The 8,910-nt window shown below is 35.2% G+C and overlaps 1 long non-coding RNA gene across 1 annotated transcript; it reads left to right on the top strand.

Annotated features, from left to right (window-relative positions):
- Positions 1–5,513: 5,513 nt before the first annotated feature.
- Positions 5,514–7,714, top strand: LOC132273806 (uncharacterized). Its single transcript, XR_009470258.1, has 2 exons — positions 5,514–5,820; positions 7,212–7,714. It is a non-coding gene; the product is annotated as an uncharacterized LOC132273806 (long non-coding RNA).
- Positions 7,715–8,910: the final 1,196 nt, after the last annotated feature.

Raw genomic sequence — 8,910 nt, 5'->3', positions numbered from 1 at the left:
AATTCACTCTTTTACTTTAGTTCAGCATTTCTGGAAATTTTGAACGGATGACATCTTCCCGTTCCTAAATGGACTCGGCCTCATTATAATGGCTCCATTGAACATGCACAAGGGGAATAGTCTTATTGCGAAACAACTGATCACGACGATTAAGAATACAGCATGGTGGTTCAGCATATGTCGCATCCAGCTACAACTCAATTTCGCCAACATCTATATACTAATAGCGATCCTTATCTTATAGAAATTTCCGTAACGTAGACACGTGGAAGACATTATGGATCTAATGTAAATGATCCGGAAGTGCTAACTGATAAGCTACGGCTTTGACTCGATCCGAAATCATAAAAGGATCGACAAAACGTGGTGATAACTTCCCCTTCTTCCCAAAGCACATTACTCCCTTCATGGGAGACACTTTGAACAACACCTGATCCCCCTACCTGAAACTCTAAACTGCGAGTACGACGGTTTGTATAACTCTTCTACCTACTCTGGGCAGTGCGCATGTGGTCATGAATAAGAGCAATCTTCTCAGAGATATCCTTGATAAATTCAGAACCCAAAAATCTGCTCTCACCAACCTCTAACCAACAAACAGGAAATCGATATGGTCGGCCGTACAACGCCTCAAACGGTGCAATACTAATAGTCTTCTAAAAACTATTGTTGTAGGCAAACTCTGCAAGTGGCAAATAATCCTCCCAGTTGCCCTTAAAATCAAGGACACAGGCACGAAGTATATTGATCAAGCCCTTTTGTGGGGGTCATTTTTCCTTTAATCAAAATGAGATGTTTGAAGGTGTGGTTTAGGAAAAGCCTTTTTGAAAGAATTATCAAAGAGTCAAATTTACATTTCTAAAAACCACTACTACTATAATGAAGTATATAGTGAGTAGGGATCAAACCCAAGAGACCTTTGGCTTGGATTTAAATAAGACAATTGGTCTTAACAAGTGATTACCATAGGAGAGAGAGAGAGAATAAAAGAGTTGGTTGGTTGATTAAGCTAGTGAACAATTAAATTAAAATGCAATGAAAATAAACTAAGTTAGAGTTAGGGGTTTAAGAGATAGAAGAGAATTCTTAGGGTTTATTGGAATCACCACTAAGCTCATGCAATTAATTACTTGCTTTCCATTAATGGATGGAACATTATTGCAATTTAAATGTACCTTCAATCACTAAAAAACTTGCAATCAAGTATGCATGAATTATCAAATGCAAGTATGAATTGTCTACCTAATGACATGTAAACTAGGGTCTAGAACAACCCATCAAGCCTAAGCATACTCCATCAAACTAATCACAATTGCATCTAATGAGAGCATACATTAATCAAGAGGATAATGGAATTTGCATATAATAAGTGTGGATTATCAATTCAAGCATAGATTGTCTACCTAATGACAAGTAAACTAATTTGTAGCACAACCCATCAAGATAAAGTATAACCCATCAAATTAATCAACAATCCCATCCAATAAAAACCATGCCATGGCCATTACTAAACCTAAATAACAATGGAATCTAGTGTTGAGTATAATCCTCTAATCACACATAGACATGCAATTAACATAGAGAATTAATGAACGAATTAATCTTTAACATCTAATCAAAAGCACATCCTTAGATTAATTACACATAGACATGTAATCAGCATATAGAGTTAATGGAAGAATCAAACTAACACAAACAATGATTTGTCAAATCAAGCATGTAAACAGGAATCACAAGGCCAATTATTATAAATATATATGGTATATACATAATAATATTATTATTAATATATTATTGAGTATATTGGTCTGGAGAAGGCTAATATTTACATGAGTTTTAGATAGTAGACAGAGGCAAAAATATAGAGAAAGGATATTAGAGAGAGAAACCGTGAGTAGGAGAAGGGAAAAAGAAGGCCGCGTGAGGGATGAAAAGATTGGATCAATGAAGAGAAGAAGAAGCTGTTCGTGCATGACGAATGAGAGTAGCAGAAAGGAGGATGGTGGCATCTAAGACTGCCGACATTGAAGAGTTGGCCGGAGAAGGAAGGAGTTGGGTTTTCATTTCAAAACCCTTAAGGCAAGTTCTTGTTCTACTCTTCTCCTTTGGCTTCGTGTTCAGTACATATCTAAGTCAATCTTAGGATAATTATACAGTAAAAACGATCATGTGTGTATATTTATGTATATATATTTACTTGATCTTGAAGCTTGATGCATGAAAACTTGTTTTAAATCATTCTAATGATGCGTAATGACTTTAAATAATTAATTGGGATCATTTGGGACTTAGAACAGACGTTTAAGATCCTTAACGAAGGAGATCAGAACATTTTAAGGTGGTCAGAGTCAGAGAAGAAAGAGGGCAGGAGGTCGAGAGGCAGCTCCCTTAATAATTTTTTGGTTCTTAGGTTGAGAGCCGGCTCCTTTTTCAAGGGAACCGACTCCTTTGCTGGAAAAAGATAGGCATCATGTATTTTTGTGTTTATTTTGTTTTCAAGGGTTTACAAAGCTACTTAGCTAGTATTGGAGGATTTAAGTGGACCTAATTATTTCCCAGAATGCATAATATACAATAATATTCAATAATATGGAGGTTTATGCAATTTAATTGAGATGTAAGTTAATTACCTCTTTTGTAAATTAATTACATGCTATTTAGAATTGTTGTATTTTGCTTAATTAAATGTAATGGATATTTGTATGATTAATATCATGTTTATTTCTGAATTATTTGATGTACATACATGCTTGCATCATTTATTGGATTGGGAACCATTGTCGGATTATGGTTTCGGATTTATGCACAATTGTCAGGATACAGGAGCATACTATGGATAAGCTGGATAATAAGTTTAGTCTCATTCCTTGTAATGCCATTGTCGGGGTATGGATGATAGATTTGGATATTTTAAGGATGAGTTATCTAATAAGTTTAGTCTCATACCTCGTATCAGGTCATGGATTCATATGTAGATGACATGCCATTGAAAGATTATGGGAGATAGGATGTTTTATGTTTTGGAAAGGATATTGATTTATATATATGGATATGTGCCATGATATGAGTTTGAGATCTCAAGATCAGTGGTTAGGGAGTGTGTATTGCCTTGGGGATGCATAACTGGATATAATGGATTGTTGTGTGCCCTGGTAGATGATGGTACTCATGCCCACCTAGTGTGCATTTTGCATGTTGCCTACTATCTAGTTGAGTCTGTCCTATAGTCTAGTGAGAGTCCTTTAGTGTGTATCTATATGTATATACAGATTGTGTAGATATTGCATGAGTTGACTAGGATGTATTCGTTCATTAGGTCTCTATAGGATGTAGTAGAAAGAACTTATTTGTGGGCCTGAACCCTTATTTATTTTTCAGGTCCATGTCAGTACAAGGTTCGTGCAGAGTAGAGGCCAAGTATCATCACTCTTCTAGACATAGGATTCTACTTTATGTTTTCATTATTATAGATGTAGACAGTTATCACTATTATTTATTTCGGTTGGGATTTTTATTAAGGGTCCACATGATATGGATTCCCGAGTTGTATTTTGGAGGATTATTGTATTAGAGCATTTTATTATTTAAATAAATTTATTTTAAGGATTTAAGTATTATTTTAGTTTTCCTTTTAGTATTTTATTTATTCTTCATTTATCATTTTGTATTCTGTGATCGATTATTGTAACATTGTTTTGATATCTCCAGGTCTTCGGGGTATGGGCCTGGCCAACCCGCATTCGAAAATTTGGGGGTATCACATCTTATGTATCTTGCAAATTACACATGGCCTGGCATAGTCTTTTCAGTTAACATAGTCTTTTTAGTTAATTTATTAGCAAGGTATAGTTCTGCACAAACCCGCAGACATTAGAATGAAATCAAACACATAACGATATCTTCGTATTACAATTGATATAGGATTCTTTTATTCAAAAGAACTAAATTCTCAATTAATTGGATATGCAGACGTTGGTTATCTCTCTAATCCACATAAAAGGTCATTCACAAATAGGATATGTGTTTACCTGTGGCAGCATTACTATATCATGGAAATCTATAAAACAGACAATAATTGCAACTTCTTCAAATCATTCTAAGATACTTGCAATTTATGAGGCAAGCAGGGAATGCATTTGGTTGAGGTCTATGATACAGCTTCTTCGAATAACATGAGGTTTCTCATCAATAAAAGATAGCCTAATAGTATTATATGAAGATAATGTGGCATGCATTACACATATGAAAGAAGGGTCATGCATTACACAGATGAAAGAAAGGTATATTGAAAGTGACAGGACCAAGCACATCTCACCAAAATTCTTTTATGCACATGAACGCTAGAAAAAGGGTGATAATGATATTCAGAAGATATGTTCATGTGAAAATCTAACAGATTTACTCACTAAAATGCTTCCAACTACAACATTGAAGAAACTGGTGCACAATATTGGAATGCATTAACTAAAGGTTCTTTAGGATTGAACTAATGCAATAATAAGGGGGAACAATTGATCGAAAAGGTATTGGCATACTGTACTATTTTTCCTTCATCCAAGTTTTGTACCATGATGTGTTTAGTTTATTACCACTTGCAATAGCACGAATCTTTGTAGGATATTACTATATAGAGGGTGTTGATCCTACAGGGAGATAAGTGTTCTTTGCATTGTTTTTAACTAATGAAACTTATTTCTTGGTTTACAGGTAACTGGTTAAATTGATTTGGTTGATTTGGTTGCCATGAACATAAAATAAAATTAACCTGAAATTAAACTAAAGTGGTCAGAGAGAGAAAAGTGTTAGGGCTTTGACTTCACCAAAACCTTCATATTATAGTTAACTATTCAACTCTGGGGATTTAACAATTTATATTTCAAATGAATTGAATTCAATAACATTCATTCAATTCAGTTTTTAAAGAAAGATATTTTATAAATTGCAGTTAACTATAACCTATCTGCAGTTAGCATGGATTATCCACCTACCTACTCTAACTATTTTAACTAATTTTGCAAACAATCAATCTTTCCTAAGAATAGACTATGAAAACATTCATTTATAAAAAACTTTGGAACACCATTACATGATCTCCATTCTTATGTTCGGAAGGGCTCCGCCAGATACTGTCCATAAGGATGGGGTGAGAATAGTCTTAGAACAGTTGTATCTGTTTGTTCTATTGGTTTTGCTCTTTTAATGTTAAAAGAACAAGTGATTTGATGTACTATCTACTAAGGGCTGTTTGGTAACTACAAGGGCACAAGGGGCATTTATGTTATTCTACACAAGTATATGGATAGCCTATATGTTTCTAAGATAGTGCATTGTGTATTAGAGCTGATAGGTACAATTCTAAGGACTTAAACGTGGCTGCAAAATAGTGTGTGACATGTGGAGTCTTCAAGGGCAGCATTGACAATTCAGCACTGTGAACAGCTTGCTGCCACGTGGCAGTATGGCCTTATAAAGAGAAAACAGCAGCTAAGATTTATTGGCTAATGTAAGAAGGTCTTATCCATTATAGGGCTAGAATAAGGACCTTATATATATGTTGTTATAGCGTTTGTGAAAGGCCTACTTCCTCTAAGAAAAGTGCTACAAAATAAGTTGAAAAGAAAGAACTCTCGAGATATCAAATGAAGACATTTTTCTTGAGAGATTATTGTGTCAAGGTGGCTGAATTTATTCTGTGAAATGCACCAGTAAATGTTTATAATCTGAAGATGAAGAAGAGGGCTGGATGTAGCTGTTTTTCTAGTTCAAATGGAGGTTAAGGAGGGCCAAAACTACTGTGGTTGCTTTAGGAGCTGAAATAAGGTTTGAGCAAATGTATTTTGATTAATTACAATTACCGAAGGTGCTTTAGACTTCATAGCAGCTGGTATAATCTTTCATACCTCAAAACCTTAGTATGCTGTGATTTTTTGGTTTATAATTTTAAAACTGAACTAAACTTGTTGGGATTGTGCTATTCTTTAATTAACTATCATCTGAGCATGCTTAGCTTGGTGATTAGAGGCTATTTAAGTTAAGTTTTGGGCTGAGAAGTGATTGTGTTCAGTTATGAACTTGTGAACCTTGCTAACAAAGGGTTTGAGCTGATATTTGTATATTCTGTGAACTGAAATTGCTCTGTGGGATTTGTACTTCTGTGACAACCATCTAAGCACCAATATACTACTAATATATAATTGAGGGTGTCAAGCTCAGGTCCATGGTGCTGTGAAATTCCACTTTTACCCCTAAGAACAGTGTTACAGCAGAAAACTGAATACTAAGATGATTTGGAACTTTTAATTGATAACATTTTGCTATATTATGTGAAATGAATATTGGAGCAAGTGTTATAATATGAAAGAGAACTGAGGGAGTTAAATTCACAAGCAAGTTCAGTCACGAATTGACCAAAGTACCCCTTAAACCAAATTGTTATAGTAAAAGCAAAATACACCTGCTGTGAGTTACTTTTTGCTAGTTTGTGAGCTGTTGTGTTATTCCCCTTTTTGATGTATCATGTCCCTAGTTTAAAACAAGTGTAATACATGTTTTTCAACCTGTGGAAGACTTTGGTTGTTGAGGAATTGAAGCCTCTTAAGGTAGTGTTTGGCAAAACTAATAATCAGCCTTTTTAATTGTCAAGTTGCTGCTGTGAGCTACACTTTGTTATACCTTCCTTTGTTTAATGTGTTCAATGTGTGAGCAATTGAATATTAACTATTGAAGACTAGGGGAGTAAAGTTTGGGGTGTAATTAAGGCTGAATTACAGAGTTGCCCTTTGAAGCTTGAAAGTTTAGGGTTTGGTGAACTTCAGGCTATTTATGAAGAAAAGTGTTATTACTTGCTGTTTGAATTGTGCTTATCATTTAATCAAGTATACTTTGCTAATAAAAAGCCTTGGGAGGTGTTTATAGGGCTGAACTGAAGCTACATTGTGTAGTTACCTTTTTACCTTTGATTTGAGGGTTTTAATCTATTGAGCTATAATTTTGTTTTACCTTGCTAAAACAATTGAAGAAGACATCTGTGCAAGTATATATTGGCTATACAGAGCTGTGGAAGTCTGTTGTAGGCCATTATTGGAGCTTCATTGTGAAGTTACTTTATTACCCTTGAATTTAGGGTTTTAGCCTTTTGGGAGCTATTATTGATCAACCTTACTTATCTACTTGTGTACTCCATTTAAGCTTATGTATTTGATTGTGTGAAGGTTGTGGGAAAGCATCAAGTGAAGCTGCAGTGTGTATCGACAGTTTTACCCTTTTTGTTGCAATGAAGTGGAAGCTAGGGTTTCTTGTGATGTATGGTACTTAAGGCTGTGTATTTATTCTTATCTTGTGTTGCAGCTTAAGTATATTGTAATTGGTGTGTTTACACCTTCTTTCATTGTTGATTAGCTATTAAGAGCTTTAGTGTCCAAGCAAAGGGGCTGTGGACTGGGGGAGTGCCTGTGTGTACATTGTTTGATCTTGTATGTGTGTAATGGCTGTGAAAGCCATTGTCCTAGTGAGTACAAGGTGGTTAGAAAGTGGGGCAGCTGAGTGAGTAACTACTTGCATGCAGCAAGTGAAGATGGTGAGCTAGGGTGTATGGATTGGTTGTGAAAGCTAATATCTATTCTTGTATAAGGGTGTGTGTGTAGTGAGTGAGATAGCTGAGTGTGTAACAAGGTTCATACTACTAGTGGAGGCTTTTATTGGCTAAGGCTAAGAACCAAGGTTTTTCCCTATTGAAAGGGTTTCCTTGTATATCTTGTGTTTTGTGCCTAATTTGTGTTTGATTGGTTTTGTTGATTAAGAAGAAAAAGTTTAAGTAAGACCAATTCACCCCCCCTCTTAGTCCAACAATTGGTATCAGAGCCACTGGTTTGTATATCTAAGGACTTAACAATCCTATAGTAAAAGACTTGGGTCAATGGAAGATGGTCAATACATTCACCAAGCTTCTTTGTTTGATGGTGCTAATTTTGACACTTGGAAAATCAAGATTGAAGCATATCTAATGTCACAATCCTATAATGTGTGGCATGCTACCACAAAAGGGGTATCTAAGCTCACTGAAGAAGAAATGTCAAATAATTCAAGGGCAAGACAGATTCTATTCAGTGGTCTCAAGTATCATGAACTCATTAAAGTTAAAAACTGTAAATCCTCCAAGGATGTGTGGGACTCACTCAATTTAATATATGATGGAAATGAAGACTTTGAAGTTCCAGCTCAAAGAGATGTGGATGAAAAGAATATTAGTATTAAAGCCTTCAAGTGTGAACTTTCAACTTTACTCTCCTTCTCTCTTATTGTGTTCAACACTGTAATGCCAAGGTCAAAGGAATTCTTGTGGAAGGAAATAAAAGAAGATGAAAGCTCTCCAATGATCATGATAGATGAAATGGAATTTGATAAACATTCAGCTGATGAGGTGGTTTCCATTGCAAATAAACTCAGGCACAAGAAGAAAGGGGCTGAAGATTCAACAAAAGGGTGTTCAACCTCTCATGCCTTGTAAGAAAGGTGGAAGAAAGTCTTTGACAGAAGGTATAAGAAACATTTCATTAAGATCAAAATGATAAAGCTAACTTGGAAGTTATCTTCAATGAAGCTGTTAATCTATACCACTCCCAGGATCTGTAACTTGAGTGGAAAATGGAATTGGAATTACAATTGCCTAAGTCATTTGAAGATAAGGTTAAACGTTCAAACTCAACACATGGGTGGTGGAAGCTTAAGACTTCTAAAATTTGCAGACAGTTACACAAGAAATTACTAGCCTCACTATTCTACAAATTCAAGAACTCTCAAGGTTGAATTTATTCTAAAATTCACACAGCTTCAAAGCTTTACAAGACCACCTCCTCTCAGAGACAAGGGTTTCCATGATCATTGTGTGTTCATTGTTTATCAACTTCACAG

The sequence above is a fragment of the Cornus florida genome, unplaced genomic scaffold, assembly GCF_030987335.1.
Source record: "Cornus florida cultivar Cherokee Brave unplaced genomic scaffold, ASM3098733v1 CherokeeBrave_3.0.0_Hap2_Chr09, whole genome shotgun sequence".
Classification (NCBI taxonomy): domain Eukaryota; kingdom Viridiplantae; phylum Streptophyta; class Magnoliopsida; order Cornales; family Cornaceae; genus Cornus; species Cornus florida.
The sequence above is the reverse complement of the archived record's forward strand: the minus strand, read 5'-3'. Positions and strand labels throughout refer to the sequence as shown.